The sequence below is a fragment of the Camarhynchus parvulus genome, chromosome 1A (genome assembly GCF_901933205.1).
Source record: "Camarhynchus parvulus chromosome 1A, STF_HiC, whole genome shotgun sequence".
Lineage (NCBI taxonomy): Eukaryota > Metazoa > Chordata > Aves > Passeriformes > Thraupidae > Camarhynchus > Camarhynchus parvulus.
In genome coordinates this window covers 9,797,031-9,815,849 of record NC_044586.1, presented here as the reverse complement: position 1 = coordinate 9,815,849, position 18,819 = coordinate 9,797,031, and positions in this window count along the sequence as shown.

Here is an 18,819-nt window from a genome sequence, read left to right as displayed (position 1 = left end):
TTATAAATTCTTCCAGATAAAAACAGTAAAAGTGTTTGTTCTTCACTGGAAGATTTGCTTTCCATAATATTCAGGTTATTTGCAGAGGTTTATAGCTACAACCAAGTTAAAAATCAAATCTAGTGCTCACTAAAGGAAGGACCTTATGTCTTGCTGATTGGGTATCCTGTAAAGGACACACATTCCTTCAAGTGAAGATCATAAAGGAAATGTGTATCAACCACAAAAAGTGACATCATGTTATTTTCAAGGCTCTGTTAAGAAAAGACCATATTTCCTAGTGCATTGTGTATTAATTCTCTTATTGCTTTTTATTCTTAGCTTTCATAAAGTAAAGTATAAGAAGCAAGAAGCTGTTATTTTAAATGATAGCCAACCTTTACAGTGCTTATAGTATCCTAAAGGGAAGAAAAAACATTTCAGAGAAAGTGGCTGAATCAAGATCACCTAAGTCCCTGGAGTCAAGAGGTAAATTCAAGTACTGAATTAAATCATTCCCATTTTCCTGAGCTTTATTGTGATACATTTGAATATGAGTTATATTCATGACCAAAAGAATGCAGCAATAGTGCACCTTTTATTAAATCTGTTAGGCCTAAGACCTCAACTTGCATTGACATGCAGATAGAGGCAATGGATTATTATTTTTTTATTTATGCAGTGAACAACTGTTGAAAACACTTTGATTATTCTCTGGTTCTAAGCAGATTTTCAGTCAACAGCTTAACTATTTTTTTCAGCTGAAATGTGAGTTGACAAGTTGCAAGCAATCGCCAAAATAATATTCTAGCAAGGTATAATTTAGCTGTGGCTGACTCTTGTTAAATACTGCACTTTAATTTTTACAGGCAAGTGATCTCTAGAGGTTAGCACAGATCATGTCACAGCACATTTCTGTTGCTTTGCTACAGGTCCTTTTTTCTATATTTTCATATTTCTTAGGAACAAGAAATAAGTTTTTTTTTTTTTTTTTTTTGTTGGAAGCTATGAAATATTTTCATCATCTACTCTGCATGATGTTCTCTGTTTGTCAGCCCATCAGGAGTGATTGAGAAATTCCTTTTGCATAAACTCCAGTAAATCACATGATGCTTGCTGTTATTTTTAGTGGTTATGCTAAATCATTCCACTGCTTCCAAAAGTGCAAAAGCTGATTTTTCTAGGTTGTGCAGCTTGATCTGCAGATGAAATACCACTGTTGAGGTCTCTGTCACAGTTCCAGACGGTGTAAGGATGAAACTCTACCAACTCAAAATACCTAAAACCCCTCTTTGTTTCAGGACACTGTTATTTGCTCTGCTTTGCATTCCAATGTGCACTAAACTAGTGATGACCTTATCACTGGCTTTTCTCATAAGGCAAACTAAACTCTAATTTCTTCTCAGTTTGCATACTGCCTTACCTGTGACAGCAACATATGTTTGGCAGTAGTGCAATAATCTTGATGGCAAGGAATTTATTTCTTGCTCTTAATACCGGTAGCAAAACCTCCAAGCAGATTAGAGGGATTATGGCAATACTTCAGAGAATTTTGGACATTCCAGCATGAATTTTGCAAAGAGGTTCAAGAGCTTGGTGTTTTAAACTCCTTTGTAAATACAGTCCTAGTCTCAATATTGACCACATTTTCACAAGCCTTCGGGCTTTAGAGCATCTGTTTGAAGACTGCAGAGGGTGTCAGGTTGGTTCCCAGTGGTTTGAAATGTCCATTGGAAATATTGTCTCTGGAAGAGGCTGGAAGAGCTGCTCTCCTCCAAGAAACAGTGAAAGGCAGCATGGTGCATGCATTTTAAGAAGGGATAATGTTTTTTTCCTTGGAAGATGAGTTAATGTCCATTTATTTGGGAGAAATGTGGGCAAGTAGCAATAGGCTTCAATGAATAAATTCTCTGTAGCTTTGACTAAAAACTGTCAGAGCTGGGTCTGTCTTTCACTGCATTTTTGTGAGCGCCAGTGCCCATATTGTCACACCAGCAGACACAAGCAGTACTGGCATGATGAGACCTGGCAGTGGTTGGAATACACAGAAATAAACACACATGCTGTATTTAATAAACAATCACAGTGATTTCATGAGCTTTGGCTATATCTTGGATTGGTAATTTAATTCAGACAGAGCATTTCTCCCACCTTAAGGAGAAAATAGGCAAGTCCTACATGTGGTATCTGTATTTTTCCCCATACACAATAGATGGCACTAGCAGCCCACATGATTTGGGTTTATTTCCCACGTTCAGGCAAGCAAGTGCAGTAGTTTTGTAGGTAGCTTCAGCTGATTTTAATAGCTGTCTGGAGGCCCAGTTAAATGAGTTTTGTATTGTGCCTTTGTGGAAAACAAGTCAGACTTAAGTTTCTTTGCCATCCCTTCCTGCCTCCATCTAAGTAAATATGTTTTGCTACTGCCATGTGTAGTCTCATAGCAACTTCAATTTCGAATTAATTTGTCTAAGTCAAAGGAGCCACTTGCTGCAGTCATCACTGGCACACACTGACATCCAGCTCTCATTACTACACCAGTTCTCCTGGGAAGTTTTTCCTACCCTATCACAAAGAAGGTACATTTCACTCAGTTGCTTCAGTAGAATTCTGTCAGTCAGGCTTTAGAAAACAATATAGACCTTGTTTTTATGAGACAACAATATAGACAGAACAATTTCAAAATTGCAGCCAGTCTGCCCCCAGAAAAATTGACATTCTTGGTTGTAAAAAAAATTCAAAAGTAGCTGCTGTATCTATTTAAAAATGCACTTTTAAATGTAAAATGTCTTTTCTCCAGTTATTTCCTTGCCTAACAAAACACTTAGCATTGTCTTCTATGAAGTGTAGCAGTAATGCAGGCTTTCAAACATTATCTTACCTGGAATGATACAAGTTTAGCATTCACAGTCTTAAACAAACCCTTCTGAGCAGCATGGACGTTTCTCTAGAAACTCCCACCAAATGTTATGTGGATTTTTTTTTTTTAATAAATATAGAAAGTGCTCTGACAAAGTATGAGTGATTCCTTATTGATAGACATCTTTAACACGGTAGAACTTTCTTGCTCCATGAGCACTCTCCCAACACACACTCATAAAACTCATTATGGGTACATTTCAAGAAGATTTCTCTGATGAACATTTAGAATTCCAAGATGAGACCTGCAGGAAACATTCTCTGTAGCTCTGCTTCTACTGGAGATATTAACAGCTGATGGATCTCCATGCAAAGAGGTGTCTTTCCTTCCTCTCACACTGCATCAGGAGGCTGAAACATATTAGATGGTTTGCAGGGAGGTTTTTCTTCTGGTTTGAATCATTCAAGAGGATTTTTTGATAATAAAATAATTTGTGGGGGTTTTTCCATTTAAAAAATTATAAGTAGAACTCTGCACTCATTTGAAATTTCAACATTACACATAAAATCTTGTCTACTACTTGGAAAGGATTTTGACATAGGTCTTGCTCTTTGGGCAAAAATGTAATGTTCAGAAATTCCAACAGATGAAATATCCCTCTTTTATTATCTATTAGCCTTTTAGATCTATTTAGCCTTTGACAATACAAATTCAAAAGGAGATAAGAACCTTCACTTGAAGGAAAAGCGATCTTGACTTTAACCAACTAAAATCAAATTACAAGACTTCTACTGACTTTAAATGTTAGTATTTCTTCCTCTGCTGAGCAAGTGCATATGTTGTTCACAGAGGCTGGGGATGTTTCCTGGAGAGATTCTGGTGTCAGCAGGATAGTCTCAGGGATGGATCTGGAAAACAAGTTATCTCCCTGTAAGCAGTTTGAAGGAGACATCAAGCTCTAAGACTGCTTGTTCTGCCTCTGCTCCTTAAACCCAGCTTGTTTTTTTTACTGAAGAAACACAAATTGAGAGTTCAAAGTGAAGTATTTAGACCTGAGCTCCTCAGAACCAATATCACAAGTACAACAGGGTATAGCTCTGATTAAGTCTCCAATGACATTTAATTTGGAATTCAGTGCAACTGTGTGAAGATGGCACTGTGACAAGATCTGAGACATCCCCAACTAGCTGTAAGAGTCTTAGAAGCAACTGAGGAAGCAGGATCCAAGCTTTAGCAAGCACTTGTTTTCTCAGGATTGTGGAAGCTTTCCAATGGCTTGGCTTCCTCTGGGTTTTGGGGGCACAGAGATGGCGCCATTTCTTATTTCTCCCTTTGTCCTCTGTCCTTCTGTGTTACCTAATACTCAATTCACACAAATTGTGTTGGCAAACAGCTCTCCCAGTATGTTAGTATTAGGATGTGGTTTCTGTGATTCTGTTCCAGAAATCATCTTTCTTCATGACAGTCAACAAATTAGCCTTACTTTCCTCCATTTTGTGGTCTCAATCTGATGTCTGGGGAATTTGAACATATGCAGGTAGTAAGTCATGGGTGCTCTCTGACCTGACTGCAGACCAAAATCAACTCTCAACTGAGATCCTGCCTACAGCTGGCATGGCTGGTTAGCTTAAAAGTGTTTAAACCAAATATTTGGGGTAATTATCGTATTATAGCAGAATTTAAAGGGTGATTGCCAGTGCTGTCAAAGGGTGAAGCTGACATTTTTTCAGTGCCCCTCCTTGCCAAACAGCTTTAAAATTTGAAGGCTATTATTGTATTAGCATAGTTCTTTAGTCTTGAACTGAATTTAAAACATGCTTACTGTTTAGGGTAGGCAATACAAAATCCTGATCGCTACTTTCCTGGAATTTCAACCAAAAGGAATGGTACAACATTATATAATCATGTTTTTTAAAAATCAACTTGCAGTTTTACATGGCATCTTGTGTCTGCTCGTGGCAGCCAGAACTGAGCCTTGCCATTGAAAACAGAGAGTCATGGCAGTATATTCACTCCAAAAATACCTTCTGGTTGCAAAAATATTTAACAATGTTAAGACTAAAGAGGAGTGAGAGGAAACTAAAGAAAGACAGGATTGGAAACTGTTCATTGCACTGTCAGATAAAAATTCACCATGGTAAAATGCACAAACAGACAAACAAAAAACGATTTCTGGAGTACAACTGCAATTCAGCAGATGACTGAGTCTTCTTGAGTAGGGTTGAAGGATCAAAGGGGGTCTACCCTCAAACCACCCAGTTAAATTCAGGACTGGGGACAGATAAGTCTCTCATGGATTTCTAGGAAGAGCAGAAACTCTGCCTTTGCGCGTAACTCTTTTGGAAAAGAGGTTTAGGAAAAACCAGAAGTCTCAGAAACCAAAATCCTCGCAATACCATGGATGGGTTACTGAAACTATCCCATAAATCACAGTAGCAGTTAGGCAGCAAGGCAAAATGGGAATTAGTGATTCTTTTCCTTCAAGGGCAGCTGGAGATGGGTCTTCATCTGGATTGTGTAACCGTGTTGCAGAAGCAGCAGTTCCCGTGTGTTTGGGGCAGTTTTGTCAGTTACTCTCAAGGCACATAGACTCAGAAACAGGTCAAAAGATTGGAAGCTGAGAGAAAGGGTAAGAAAGAGAGGAGTCCCTGTATAAGAAAAGAGGGGAAGGAAAAGGCAGGATTTTGCCTCAAAGTCTGTGGAAAAGAACATGACACTTATTGTTGGCCTCAGTGAGCATAAAGAAACACAGAGAGACCCCTTTATTACCCCGTAGAGAATTACATTAAATGCCATCAAATTACAAAGAGGAATCAGGAAGCACTTTTCTGCCATTTTCTGGACACTAAGGATCAATACTTTGATAGGTTTTTTGGGAGTCAAGTTTTATTGAAACCACAGTCCCAGGCCTGAAGAAGAGGTTACTGCTCACAGATTGCAGCAAGAAGAGATCCCCTTTCTGTGGATTTTCAGTGTAGAATTTGGAATAACAGGAGGTTGTTCTTGCTTGCAAAGTTCCCCTTGCAAAGCTTCTGGTGGGAAGACACCAGATTGTCTGGCAGTCCCACAGGGAACACAGGGGAGATTTTTGCCAGCAAAATCACAGCCTAGAAGAGGAACAGAGTCTCTGTAATGAAACAGTGAGGGCTGAGCTACACAAGATGATTGTGGTTATCTGCTTTTGTCCCCAGTGTCATGTAGAAGACTCTGAATAGGGTGTCACCGTGGGTGCAAGGAGGGTTTGCTTGATTGAGATGGGTTCTCCATTCCCAGCAGCTAAGTGATGGCTGAAATACGTCTCAAAGAAGCATGGGAAGACAGAAACCTAAGTGAGGAGCCCTGTGCTTGTCGCTGAGATAAAAAAAAAAAAAAAGGAAAAAAAAAAAAAAAAAAAAAAAAAAAGAAAAAAAAAGAAAAAAAAAAGAAAGCCAGTGAAATTGGAAATACAACAGATGCAGATCTACAAACCTCTGGCCAGTCTAATGGACAAGTACTGGTCTGGGGAGACATAAAGGGAAGAGGACTATGCTGATGCAACTGGAAGAGCCTCAAGCTCAATGATCACCCACAAAATAATATGTAATGAAGCTTTAAAACATCTGTTGATGATCAGGAGGACAGAGATTCCAGCAGAAAAGGGTGAAGACAGCTCTTCTTACCAGTGTTTATACTGGCCTGCATTAGGATCAATCAAATGTGCAGTGATACTTCACCCAACCAAGCTTATGGATTTAATGCTCATCTATGAAATATTCCACACAGGAGACTGTTCTGTTGGTCTACTGCTAAACCACTGCTTGACAGAAAATATTGCTAATCTGAACCCACTCCCTAGTGTATGTTTGTTGCTTCCCTTATAATTTATTTTTGGGTTGTTGTAAATTTTTAGCATCATTTTCTTTAAACAAGAGAACGCATTATTCAGAAAGTGCCAAACGACATCTTTATAATGATTATGAAATCTCCTATAGAGCGTTTCCTGTTAATTTTCATAGTGTTTTGAAGAAAATTCTTTTGGAGGCTTTTATAGGCTCTTGTCCAACATATCTGAGGAGTCTGTTTTTCAACATCTAGTTTTACTCTTTAACATTTATTTATGGCCACTTCAGTGCCTTTAACTTCCTAGGATTGTAAAATATTTTTTTAACCACCTTACTGATCTTAGATTTGCACAAATTTGGACAAAGGCCAGCTGATTCACTAGTAATTAAGGTATTGTTCCTAAAACAACTTCGTTTACTGCTGGTGTTCTGCTTTGCAATGCTGAGTGTGAAGAGGCACACAGAGCTGGCTTTGTTTGGGCTGCCTACAGCCACACCAGATAGTTCACAGCAGAGATTGCAAACAGGACATGAATTCCAATGCAAGTTCCTTTCAGAAACCTAGTCTTATTTGTCACCTTTTTCCTCACTGTTTTTTTTTTAACCTTTGTTTTTATACCTGCTTATTTTTAAAGAATTCCAGTTGGTGTCATCTTTTTCCCCACTCCCTTAGCTGTGAGTGCTTATTAGGGCTGCAATGGAAGATTTAGAACAAACTGAAATGATTTAGGCTTCTGGTACTTCCTGGCTGCTTATAAAAGTCAAAGTAGCTGGGAATTTCTTCCATCTGTATTTACAGTGATGGGAGCAACTGTTTTTATAATAGATCCTCTTAAACTTGAAATATAAATGGAAGTGTCTATTCCCTTGAGATCATGTCCTGTTTGCTGCTGCTTTTCATTCTACATATCATTCATGGTAATTCTTCTGCTGGTGCAGTAAAAACTGCTTCTCCTTTGCCTTTCAACTCTGCCCATGACACACTGCCTTGTACACAGCTCATTATTTCTTCACATCTACTTCTACAAAGGGACAGTGCTGTTTCAAATAGGGCAGGGATGGCTAAGCCCATCATCCTACTGCCCAGGTGTCCCCAGGACAGTGTGTCTTTCTGCAGGTCATAGTGCAGCTGAAATCTGGCATCCCACACAGAAAGAGAGGATTCTTTGGGTGAAATGTTCTCAATCAGTAAATACTTAAAAGTAGCTGGAAATTGGAAGAATATGAGGGGTGTCCTGCTAAGTAGGACATCTGTCTGTAAGATATTCCAAAAGAAGGCCCTAAGAAAGAAAATTATGAAGTGAGAAACTGTTTGTGTAAAGGATGAATTGTTCAAAAATTAGGTATTGTTATTAGTTCTGAATTAGCCCCTCTGATGTTACATCAAGACTTATTAGTCTTCTTTTAGCAAAAAACGGAGGTTGTTGCTTAACTTTCTGGAACAAGACATGAATTCCTGAATTCCATTGTTTTTCAGAGGCTGTGGTTTGATTCCCAGAACCAAAATGTATCTGATTCTTGAGCTGGCATATACCCTTAAAGCATTCCTAGATCAGGGTTCTGAAAAGAGAGGCTTTGGTTTCAAAACCCCTTCCACATTAATGGGTTCCTTATGCGTGATAATGGTGCAATTATGAGAGATGGAGAACCAGACTGAGCAGTTGCCTTTTTCATGTTCATTGGAGGGGAAGGAGTAGACGTTGGGGGTCATGCGGGAGGAAATTTGGCCTAAGGAGGAAAACAAAAACTTCTAACCATGTTACATGGCATCTACCATGTTAAGAAGGTTGTTTACAAGAGGACTCACTCAACAACATCAAAATCTTGTGGGATCTTCCCATGCTGCTTGAATTTAAATCACATTCTGTTCCTGTCATGCTCATCTGCTCAATGCCTTCCAGGGACATTTGCAGAAAAAGCCCTGTTGCTTACTGGTTTGGGTTGACAGCCACTTGTAAGGCAGGTAACCAGTGGTCACCAACACCACTTTTATCTGCTGAGGACTGGAGTTCTCAGTGCACAGTTGTTTCTGATGGGGCTGGGCTGTGCAATTTCTGTTTCCTGTTCGTCATCACCTGTCAAGCAGTTGAATGCATCAATGAAAATTTGGCTCCAGTTGTACAAATCTATATGGGTTTATCATTGCCCCTACATGTGTTTGAATGACTGGCCATGAGTTCTGTACTTGGCTGTGAAACACAAATAAACATGAGCTTCTCCTGGAAAGAATAAACTACCTGTACCATACAATGACATAACAGTGAGGGTATCACAGAGATCAGCTTGGTTGGCACCACGTCCCTGAGCTATTCACCCTGACACACTGAGTTAATTAGCAAATTACAACTGGCAATTCATTTATCATTGTATCCAACCTCTTATCCAGAAATGGTGCTCCGTGTACAGCAAGACCATTGACAAGTATTCATGTGCAAGAAGACCCAGAGCCAAAGCCTAAAAATGTTTTGTGTTCATTTACACTCTGCCAAAAACTACAGGCTTCCCTAAAGAGCCTGCTGATACCTTCATGGTAACAGTGTGAAATACCCAGCAAAGCTGGCAGGCCAAGGGTTTAGCATTCTGAAGGCTGCAGATGTGTAAGTCTGGGACAGCTCTCTTTGTCAGTCCAGCCTGCACATGTGACTCCTTATTTGACTTGGCGGTTGGAGCAGTGTCAAAAAACATATCTTACCTCATAGGTACCTATCAGAACTATCTAAATATGGGCTGGACCATGTATCCAGATTCAACAGTAAGGACTCCTGGATGGAAAATTTCAAAGCTATCCTTTTTTGTGACTGATACTGCTCCATCAGATGTAAAGTAATTAGTAGAAGCTTGTCTTGGCTTCATGAAATGAAATCTCCAAATGGTTGTTTTCTCCCTCAAAAAAAAAATTAATCAGTTCTGTGTTTAAAATTATACTCTATGGAGGCAAAAAACTAGAGAATAGAGCCAAAATCCAGTGTATATCAGCTTTGATGGCATACCCAAACTCCATAGACCAATACTGTGATTATATTAGATTGGGAAAATTCCTTTATGTGCCGGGATGAAAACTGCCAAGTTCCTGTCTTCTGAAGCTATTTGGGGCAGCAAGTGTTCAATATTCTTGTGGAAGAAGCCTTGGAAGGCTGCTAAGCTGGTGGGCTTCAAATCTTGCCTTTTTTTAGGGGGAATCCTGAAAAGTAGAGCTGCCTTTCTCCTTTACCCAGCACCTAAGCTCTCTTGCAGTCTCAGAACAGTCATGAGGCACAGGTATCCCCTGAGAACAGAGTAACTGTCTCTCCTTCACAAAAGAGATCTTGCAGTCTTCTTGCACAAGGGTGGAAGTAGCAGAGAAAAAATTCTCACTGGTTGTTATGTTTCATGTTGTTATGTTGCAATGATATTCAGTGCCAAACCTTCTGTTCTTGTCACAAAGAAGCAAAATAACGTAGGTGACAAACTTTTCTTATGAAAATCTGCACTGTCAGCCACCAGCATTTTATTTCCCTAGAATAGAGAAGTACTGCATAAGGTTTTTTAATAAAGCCAAGGAAAGTCTTCCCTGGGAATGAGGGAGGATTTTTTGGGGTGATGACACAAGGCTACACCTCATGAGATGAAAAAGGAAAGATGTCCTTACAGGAATCACTTTGGGCTTTTTGAGGAACAAGTGGCATCAATCTGGGCAGAAAAGCCCATTAATTCTGAGAGAATACACCTAAACCCAAGAATTTTTCTGGAGACAGGCCAACCAAATTAAGAAAATCTAACTATAAACTCCGTGAACTTTGTATGATGCTGAGATTTGTTTATTTATAACAAAATGGAGAAAAAAGAGGCAGGAACACCTATCTGGTAACATGAACTTCAAAGTGCAAAATAAATACAAAGCTAAGAATCAGTCAAGCCCAGGAATCCAAAACAAAGTTTGTTCAAAACGTGAGCAGAGGCACAGCTGTCACAATGCTGACTTAGCATTCTTCAGGTTTCAAAGGCAAGTCAAGCCCATCAGTATTTCCATATCCAAGTAAATCCATACCTAGTCTTAGCTGCAGACACTGCTCTCATTCACCAGCGAAAAACAGAGAATGTCAGATTTCCTTAGAGATAAAAAAACCCCAACAAAACCAAATCAACCAAACAACATGTGAATAATTGCACAGTGATATCACATTTCTGCTATATAGAAACCAAATTGAACTTAAAAGTTGTCATAATTTCAGTTGTGATTTGGAAAAGTGATCCCCAAGGAGAGTTTGTGAGCCAGCAGTCATCGCAGCAATCCTCAGAACCACTGATAGTCCAGGTTCCTGACAAAATCTGCAGTTTGGCAATAATTCGTTGCTTTAATTTTTTTAAATTATTACTGACTTGGAATATTTTTTTCTCTCAATTATTTTCATAAGAGCAAATTTTTTTCTGCAGTCAGTTAGGTATTTCACTGAGTTTGATCTACAGCATGCAGTTCAGGGATCACATTCTTTTGTCCTTGCTGCCTAATTGACTACTGCAAATTGCATGCAGGAAACTTATAGAAATAAGACAGGTTTTTCATAGGTGAGTAATGCTTTACCTAGAGAAAACAGGGTTTTTTTGCACTGTGTATGTAATTTCTTTCAAAAAATGGGTGAAAATCTACAGAGTGTATTTCCGAAGTGTTAATATGCTGACAGATCAGCAAATACAAGAGTTGAGAAATGAGAATTTGAGTGATTCACTCCATTTAACTGGAAAGAGAATTTGCTTCCTGAGTCTCTTTGAAGTTAGAGGTCAACGGGCTTGTTTTCCACAGGCTTGCTGACACATGGAGCAGGACAGGTGTTTCCATGGCTGGCCAGGCTGGCAGTGGCAGGAAGGATGGAACCACGCTACATTGACTTTATCTTAGCTCACCCAAACAAGGTTTCAGCTGCGGTTTTGAAGAAGCAGAAAACTTGAATGGCCAGTGGCAGCAGCAGAGCAGAGAGCAGCCTGCTGTGAGATGGATGGATGGATGGATGGATGGATGGATGGATGGATGGATGGATGGATGGATGGATGGATGGATACGTGGATATGTGTGGCTGTCTCCAGTGGAATCTCATAAAACTGTGGCTGGGACAGACACCTGTGGGCTCCCAGCTGTCAGAAAGATTCATGCCACTTGGGAAAGCTGAGCACAGAAGGAAAAAACTCCTAAGAAGAGCCACTCTTGGGCACCATGAAAAAAAAGCCAGTCTTCCTCACTGCTGCCTGCATCCTCACTTCAGTTCATCACTATGGTAGTCTTGGCATGGGAGGCTGTTACAGTGCAAGACTTGGCATTAATTCCCCTCTCAGCTCCCATTCTTGCTCCTTGTTGCTGTTTCCAGTGTCTTCCTGACAACACTTAGCTTAGTAAAGTAGCACAACTGCTCTATAAATCTCAGGTACAGCTCTGCTGTCTGCAAGTTAGACCAAATGGCAGCTCAAAATCTGGCAATTCCCTGCAGCCTGCTTGCAGGAGACTCCAACTTCTCCTGCCTTTGGGTGGATTAAAATCAGTGGGAGGTAATTATTGTTATTTTTAGCAGAAGGCTAAAGTACAGGAACCATAAACTGGCTGGAAAAGTCTGAAATGTGGAAAATCTGAAATTATTCAAAGGCTTGTTTCCAGTCTCTAGTTATTGTCATAAAGCAGCAAAATCTGATTCCCTATCACTAAAGTTTCCTTACTGACTTGTCCGCCACATTTCTGCTGGCACCTCTCAGCACACGTGTCCTTGATCCAGCATTTGTATCTCTGATTCAAACAGTAACAAAGGAATGCAAGTATTTAAAATTTGAATTAGTTTGGATTGAATGTGAATTTTTGAATACTTTTGGACAGACTGACTTCTAAAAGAAGCAACATAGAATCAAGGAGAAAAAAAAAAAGAACCCCCAACCTTTTAAATTCAGTTTTCTGCACAGAGGTGGTTGTCTATCTTCCACCCCACTCCCCCAGTCACCCTGTGTATTTGTAGCACCACTTTGAGAGTAAGTTCCTTATGATTTTGCTTTGTGGAAAACTACATGCCAGCTTTAAAGCTTCTACAGTAAGTTTTTATTTATGAGTCATTTGTACCAAAACCAGACACTTTTGGAACTGAATGCTGCCCAGTTAGGACATTTAAGGAAAACAAAAATGAAAATTTAGTATTATAACTTCTCAGAGTTCCTATAATGATCTGACAGCAGGAAAGCCCCTGCCTCACATGACATCTAGAATTTCATATTTTGTCATATACTCACCTAACTATATTGAAGCTGCCAGACGTGGTAATTTCTATTTAGGCAGCATATCTGCACTTATGCAACAGCTCAGGCATTATTATCCTCGCTATTTAAAACAGGTGATACCAAGAACATTTTTGGAGCAGTCACCCTTTGGCCACACGTCCACACGTGCTGGTGTAGGACAAAGGTTTGGTCAGCTGGAGATCACACTTCCTCCTCCACCCTTACCTACTGGGGACCTCAAAGAACTTTTATCCTGCTGGTCTGGGTTGCTCTCTCTCCTTCTCTCTTGCCATGATGGGCATATGGCCAGAGCAAGTGATGGAAAAGATGAAAAAGTTCATACCTGCCACACACAGGGCTCCACTTTTTCCTCTAGCCTTTCTCTCCATGTGGCAAACCATCTTCTATGTAGGTGAGAAAAGGAATGAACACGATAATCAGCAGAACTTTGTCAATCAGAAATGCCTTCTGTGTGCAATCCAAGCCATCCTTTTGCAAGTACAAGCCTTTTTTTTTTTTTACTGTAAGGGTGCTGGGGAAGTTAATCAGCAGATATTGCAGATCTTAGGCTGATGGTGTTAATAAAGACTAGAAAGACTGGCAGCTTCTAAAATAGGGAAAATCACATTACATGAATGGCACAGCACTTCCATTTCTGGCAGAGTTCGAGGCCAGGTTGGGGCTCTCAGCAACCTGGTCTGGTGAGAGGTATCTCTGCCCACAGCAGGACCAGTGGAACGGGGTGATCTTAAAGGCTCCTTGCAGCACAAACCACTCTGTGATTTTATGATATTTCCTACATGCATTTTTAAATATGAGACAAAATATGGGCTCTCTTCATCATTCAGTTCCTCTTTGGTAATAAGATGCTTCTGGATTAAGTGTGAATTATTCTAAAAAGCTACATATGTAGAACAAATATGAGTGTCTCTGCTCCTATTTTTGAATTTAAGACAGGATTGGGATAAAAAAGAAAGCCAAACCAACTCACAGTATATCATAAAGAGAATAAAATACATAATCTCTTCATTAAAGTGATATTAACAGTTTTACACAAATATTTCTGACTGACCATAATGATTTTCTAAAGGGAATGTGACAAAAATATTCTAAAGAGAATATGACAAAAAAACTGTTTTAAAGTTTCATACATATCAATTCCACCTCCTTGCAAGTAGCTTTAAGTCTTTCAAACCCAGAAAACTGGTTAAAAAGCGGGTTTTTTTCCCCAGAGCTTTCCATTAAATTTTTCCATCAAATCTTTGAAATTCACTCAGCACAAAATAGCTGCACAAACATAAATTAACATCTTCACAGTTGTGGAACTCAAGCTATTGCCCCCATAGTGCTCAGACAAATGATGCAGAATCATGTTGAGTTTTGGTAGACCTCTTGTTTGTTTGTTTGTGTGTTTTGTTAAAAGGGAAACACTAATTTCTCACATCTCCATGGTTCCACCTAACCAATTAGAGAAAACTTCCTACCATATAGGGCATATGTCACCATTTCTGTGTTTAATTATTTGCTACTATCTTTTTTTCCTCATCAGGAATCCAAGTTACTAACCATGTCAGATGGAAAAGTACAAGTTTACTGATGGCTGCAACTGAGTTTTGCCTCTAAGGAAATGCAGTTCTAACACATTGCCTCAAATGCCTGCCTATATATTTGGACATGGCCAAGATACACAATTTATACTGTTCAGGCACCCTCCAGACATTCAAAGTGGAATAGATTTTTCTTTAATCCTAAATTTGCCCATTTTTCCACTTCACCAGCCAAAAAAATGTGTTTAGAGGATGCATTGTAGGTGCCTGTGGTAACTGGGTATATTTATCAGGGCATCAGATGTTGCACCTTTTTACTGCTCTGTCACAAAAATATTTCCTTTTATTACAATTGGACTTTTCAGTTTTCTGTCAAGAAACCCCTCCAAAATTCAGACAGGCTTTTAGGGTGTACTACTGGTGCCAGAAAATAAAGTTTTACCAGACCTCTTCCCAACATTTAGCTTATATGCATCACTGCCTATTTTTTATTAGGTGCTATTTGGTGTCTTTTCCACACTATCCCTCCTCACACAAGAAGAGTGAGTCAACCCTTTTCTCTCAGTCTCTGCTGCATATACGTATTACAGTTTCAAGCCAAAACTTGGCTTTGAGACCATTATGCGCTTTTTCCCCTAAAAATGCAAGCTGGAAATTGTCAATTTTAAAGCCACCTGTGCAACAGTATAATCTGAGATTCCTCTGCAACTGCAGTGCCATTTGTGCTTTGATTTTGCAGTTATGCTCTATATTCCCATAGGGAATCTCCAATTCTTTTATCTTTCCTGGGTTGTGCAGGGCAGCCATTACTTCCATGATTCTTGGACATGGCATTTTGATTCTTTTAAGCTGAGAGGAGCTCAGCAGAAAGAGATGGACAGGGAAATGCCTGCTGTGGGCTGCTGCACAGGTCCTGTCCCCCTCTCCCTCTTGCTGCTGTGGCACCAAGCTGGGGGCTACCAGGGGCACCCTCCTCACTGCACAAAGGGAAAAGTGGAGCTTACCAGGATTTTACTGAAGCTTGTAAAGTTCTGGTGGGGCTGGACCCCTCTGGGAGGAGAGATACAATTGAGGAGGCCAGCTACCAGTCTTGAAATTCTTTAAGAAAAGCCTCTGGTCTGATTTTCTAGCTCAGCTCCCTGGCATGACAAGCATGCCTTGCCACCAGCCTCAGTCCCTGCCTTGCCCTCCCTCAGGGGAGCAGAACCTGCCCTTGGTGCTGCCTGGCAAAGGCTTTCCCTCTGATCTAAATGTGAGAACACTGAAACTTTCAAAAATTAGTATTTAAAAAATACAGGGAAAAAATTATTTTTTCCCCCTAACTTTCTCAAGAAAGAATTTTGAATCAGAAGTTTCAGAAACAAATCGTCCCAAGCAGGGCACCTGGTCTGGAATATTTCATCCCAATGAATAGAACGTGGCAGGTCTAAAAGACTGCTTTAAGTGAGTCTGAAATTTTTTAAAATACTTTTCTGACCTTTTGCAGGAAATGGAAGGAGGGGATGAGGAGAAGCATAGAAAGAGGGGACTAGGCAAGTCAGAGGCAAGTCAGTGAGGCATCAAGAAGGAGCTGGAGGAAGCAAAAGGTCAGTCTTTCCTCTCCAGGGGCTCCAGCCATTCCTGTGAAAGAAAAAATAATTGAAAATTGAGTCAAGATGCTGCAACCAGCTGAGGTTCACCACCACAGTGTAAGAGCTGGCAGGAACTGCAAGTGGCATCTTGACCAGCTCTGCTCAGAGCTGAGATACTTTTAGGAAGTATGGATAAAAGCTCTGGTTTAGAGACCTAAATATTATTCCTGCTATTGCCATGGGACTGTTTATGCAAATCAATGTCACGCTGAAAGGGTTTAGAAGGAATGAAAAATGTGACAGCCTGTAAGACTGGGTATTAGAAATGAAAGAGACTCTTAAATCAGACCCCTGGACTTTAGCCTTTGTTTAATCTCAATGACTCATTTAACTATGGGGAAAAGGAAGCATTTGCCCATGATGTATTCTTTGTCTTTTACTGAAAAAGCTTCTACATATAAGACACAAAACCCATAGAGAAACACTGAGAAATAGTAGCACTGGTGTCTCTCATATTTGCAGTCAACTATAAATTCAATTTTTAAGTAAGTCGTCTTGGGAGTTAAAATGGACCTGATGGTGATTAAAGCAGCTGTAACTTTCCCCTCCTCACACATTAGAGGACCAAAAACTTGAGATGTTCCTCCTTGAAAATCAAACATTTTCAAAAATACTGACTTTATTGGGTCTTGTTCAACATTTTTTTTTGTGATTTTTGTTGTTGTTTGTTTTTTTTCCTCCGTTTCTTCCTTCCTTGTTTCACATGCAGCACAGACAATTTACAAAGATAATTACAGGTGTCTTCTTGAGAATAATAATCCAGGAGAAGAGGAAAGGGACAGCTGCCCTAGGATGTTTTACATTTACAAATCCTAACCAAGCGGCTTCTGTTCCTCTCATGCTACTTTACAAAGCTGTCTTGTCTTGAAAACAACAACCAAACCACAAAATTATTCTGCTACTGCTTTCCCAAAACTATCATGAAATAATTCAGATATTGAACATCCTAGTGCTTTGGGTCTTGTTTTTTTTCCTTTTACTTGTGGTTGCTAAAGAACAATTTTTGTAAGGCTGACCTAACATATGTGCGATTTCTTCTGGGAATGTTGAATGGAGGACAAAAGCTTTTAAGTGGTTTCTTCCCCATTTCTTCTTTCCTGATCTAGAACCATCTATTCTTGGCTTGTGCCTTAAGGCAAATAGACCAAAGCTGTAACTGCAGTGTGATGGTGTCAGTCATTTTACAGAAGGTTTCATCACAATGTTCCCCCTTCTTCCCAAATCTTGATTAAAAAAACAGAGGAAAAACCACTTCAGAGCAAGGTGAGGAGAAGCCAGAAAATGGTTTGTGATGGCAGGAATTATGGAGAATAGTAATGTGTATTGCCATCACTCCCTGGCCTAATTCAACTGAGTATTGTTAAAGACCCTTGGGACAGCAGCAAGAGATTTTCTGATCTCTGAAAACACCAAAGAAGTTTACTGGGAGTGGTTTCCATTAAATTATCAGCTGCTATTGTTAAAAACCAAACCTGCCATAATCTATTTTGTTAATTCTTTGTTTTAAAAGAAAAAGAGTAGTCCTTGTGGACAAAAATACCTCATGTAGGTCACTAAGGTTGCAAAAAATACTGTGTAAATGCTGTCATAAAACCAAAAAAAGCAAAATTATTCTGCCGTGAATAACCTGCGGTTACCATTTGTTTACAATTTAGTCCAGCTATCAAAACAAGCTAAACATTTTGCTGAACAGATCATAGTCATTTTACAAGGAACACAGATGAGGGGAGGTAAATGCAGGGTTTGCTCTGCTGAAGCTCTGGTCCCTGAGCCTGGGCATCAGACGAGGTGCACAGGCTGATTGTGTTTGCTGCTCTCTGCGCTGTCCACCATGCAGCTGATCCCACTGCAGCCACCCCAGCATCTTAAAGGAAAAGAAAGAAGTGCAATGAGTAATTCCCTCTTCTTTTCATTTCATTCTTTATGAAAAAAAGGATCTAGAAAGACGAGTGGGGTCTGGGGTTGACAACACGTCGTTTTTTCTTAGTACACAGATGACTTAAGACCAGCAATTGTAATTTGTCTGGAGGATAAGCAGGGAAATGTTTTGCACGAAAGAGCTGTTGGAAGTGATGTGCAGAAGGGGAATGTCTGGTTGCCTGTGGAGGCTGAAGGGAGGCCTGCTTCAAAGCCAAGTTTCAAATATCATCTGTTTTCACTATAACACTATGTAACAAAACAAGCCTCAGTAAAATTTTCATATAAATGGAGGAGAATTTAATTGTTTTGCTTTTTTTCACTGTCATTTCTTCTCTGATTCAGAAAGATGTTTGAAAGAATTTTGTTTGCTTGGATCTTGAGCATAAAGAATGTGCACTGCTCAGGAACAGATGAAGTGTTACAAATTGGAACTGAAAATATAAACATGTTGGGAAGTTAGGAGTGTGGCTGTGAGAATGCGTATGTGTGGATGCGTTTTCTTTTTGACGCAGAAGAGCTCATGTAATAAAAACTTTCAAAACCTGACTATAAATACTCTGTCCATAATGAAGTTAAGCATCAATTAATGTTTTTTTTCTCCCCAGTTCACTCTGTTTGCTTATGTAAGCTAGAGAGAAAAAGATCAAGCAAAACTATTAAGTGAAGACTGCCACTAAAGTGAATTTGCTATGCAAATGTAAAATCAGAAATGCTGTTATCCTTTAGCTAAGCTGAGGTGCGCTGAAGAAAGGGCATGAAATGCACTGGTGACAACTGCTTGCAACTGACAGATACAAAACCTGGAACAGGTAAGCAAATGACTGCTGATCCTAAAT